We start from the raw sequence: 2,976 nt of genomic DNA on the forward strand, positions 1-2,976 counted from the left end.
GCCATCTTCTGTGATTGCCTCCTTCAGCTCTTCAATGGTAAAGGGCTTCTCAAGAAAAGGAAGATCATATTTTTCAACAGCCTCCTCCCTTATAATTTGGCAAAGTTGTCTAGCTCTCTGAGTGTCCTCATCTATAGTGACTGCAGAGGATAAGAGTACCTAGAAATGCTTTTGAATAAGTTGAATATTCTATTTTGTAGATGAGACACAAGTGCCATCTGCCTTTCTTAAAAGGGGTATATCCTCATGAACTCTGATACTTCTAATCAATTTGAAGGTCTCTTTGGAAGGTTTGTCTATTTTCCTTGCCCACCAATCCCTGAAATACACCTTGGAGTCATTTAATCCGATCTACTCCTATTTCTTGAGTTCCTTTTTTGTAGCAAGAAGATCCTCTTGTGCAACTGTATCCCCTGTTCTGGCTTGATGTTCTAGGTATTTATTGTTGCTCTATAGTAGGTCCATTCTCTAAGCCCTTATCTTAGCTCTATTTTTTCTAGTTGTCATGAGAATGTTTTGAGTATCCTCAACAGCCAAAGTCCAAGCTTCTGAAGCAGAAATGTCTTTACCAAAAGCATTTTGCTAGGCCTTCTTAATCAAAGATTGCACACTCTTTAAGGCAAAAAGCTTTGGGTCTGCTTTGAACCAAGAAGACCCCTAATACCAGACCCAAAATCATAGCTTAACAAGACAGGTTTGTGGTCTGAAAGAGTTAGGAAGGAGAAACTTTTAGTTTTTGAAGAGAGAAGATTATTCAAAAGACCCTTCGAAACATAAAACCTGTCTAATCTTGCTTCCCTCCTGTTGTCTCTTAATTGACTATTACATCAGGTAAACTCACCATCTGTACCAGCATCTACCATTTGCTAGTGCTCTTTGCATTCTTCCCAAGACAAAAGCTCAAAACCTCTGACGATAGTACCCTTCTCTAGCCATCTGTCTCTCTTCATCTCAACCATATTGAAATCACCCATAGCAAAACAGTTGCCACCTGCACATAGTAAAGAGTCCCATAAGAGTTTTTTGTCTTTTGCTAAGTTGGGGGCATACATAAAAATTACTATAAAATTCATTTCCTTGATAAGGCAATTAAGCATCACCCATCCATTTTGGTCATCTTTAATGACTTGAGTGACACCTCCATTATAATGAGACAGGACTCCAATGGCAGTCCCACCCTTACCATCCACATATGAGGTGCAATGCCAAACTCTTCTTTTGTCTATAGTTTTCAACCTAGTCTCTAACAAGTCTCCATACGCCTTAACCTCTTGTAATGCTTGGAAAAGAGCAGATAGAGAATTAGCCCTCAACCAAAAAGGCAACTCTTCACCTCTACTAGGGCCCATTAACCCTCTAACATTAAGAGTCAAGAAAGAGACTAGCTTATTTGGCATTCTTTTTCTGCCCCTTCTTAGCCCTGGGGTTGGGGCTGTTTACCTGTGTAGTAGTAGCTTTAGATTGTCTTCTTTTATGTTGTACCACAGTGAAGGATTTGCCTTGGCTAGAGTCCCCTTGGTTAACTGGAGTACCCTTGAGTTGATCTTCTTTTGATTCCTCGTCACTCTCCTCTACCCCTTTAATGGCATCCTCTCTGTTAACATCCTCTTCAAACTCCTTTGACCAACCAGCTTCTATAATCATATTGTCAACCTGGCTCAATCTGTTGCTTTTTTCAATGACATCCTCTTTGTCTCTGAGAAGAGTTCTTGTTGGTTGTAGGTGTCATAACAGTATCCTTACCCTTTCCAATGTTTTTGTTGATGTTTTGATCATCCTGCTAAGTATTCAATGGTGCTGCAGGAGGCTTGGGAATCCATCTCTCTGCAGGGGCAGCTTGTTTAACAACAGAGGGCTCTGCCTCCTTGGTCTTGCCCCTCTTTAGAGGAAAGTTTTTAACAACTTGTGTGAATAGACCACACAAACAACAAGAATTAGGAAGATTTTTTATATCAAGGGTTGCTCCCTAAAAGTGCTACCATATCTATTCAGAAAAATGAGAGTCTTGGGCATCTCCTCTGTTATATCCATCTTGATAAAAATTGGGGATTACCCTTAGAAATTTTCCTGCTCCACACCGAGTATGTCACTTAGCCCATAACATAAGAAGGGTAACTGGCTACATAGATAAAGAGGTCCATTAGGTAGTTCTACCCATACAAGAATTCTGGTAGATCCATCAAGATTTTTGCTACCAAGGTGACACTACTTTTGGTTGGAAATACTAGGAGACTTTACTCCAAAATTATCTAAGTTCATGCACTTTGTACATAATATATAGTTCTCTTGTCTTAGTTACAGTTTACCACTGCTTGGCTTCTTTACCATGAGTTCTATAATGACAACTTTGTTCTACTAGTTTTTGAAAAATGATTTTTATTAAGCTTTGCTAATAAGTAACTTAACAATTGTTCCATAGCTGTTCACTGTAGTATTAGATGTAGCAAAATGTGGACATACTATCTTGACAAAGTCAAAAAACGGCAGACAAACTATCACAGGCTTAAAATGCACACTAAGTTGCAACTGGAAGGTACAACCGAAAAGAAAGTAATGATGAAAGCCTATTGTCAAAAGACGGATGTAGGGACGAAGCTTATAAAAGTATAGGGAGTCATATGAAACTGCTCACACTTATTATTACCCTATACTGCCAAATCCATACTCAACATGGCACATATTATAATGCTTGAGAGATAATAGCTCTCTATCATTCCGGGAGACAATTAGGAAATTATAAAATGCCATATGATAAGGTCCTTAGAACTTTCAAAATGTGATGATTTTGTTTTGTTTTGAGAGCGGCTTTTTTGGTGCGAGGGACTTTCACTCAGCACAAATCTCATTTCATAGTGTGGACTCGGTGCTACGTAATTACCAAAAAGCAGAGAACCGTGATAGACGAGGCATGTGGGCTGCAAGAGCTTTAGCTAAACCAGCTTAAGACGCTAAGAGTCCAATTAACCATACGCGTCT

Source organism: Dipteris shenzhenensis, chromosome 5 (assembly GCF_047967505.1).
Source record: "Dipteris shenzhenensis isolate YYH24624 ecotype China chromosome 5, Dip_SZ_1.0, whole genome shotgun sequence".
In the NCBI taxonomy this organism is placed as follows: Eukaryota; Viridiplantae; Streptophyta; class Polypodiopsida; order Gleicheniales; family Dipteridaceae; genus Dipteris; species Dipteris shenzhenensis.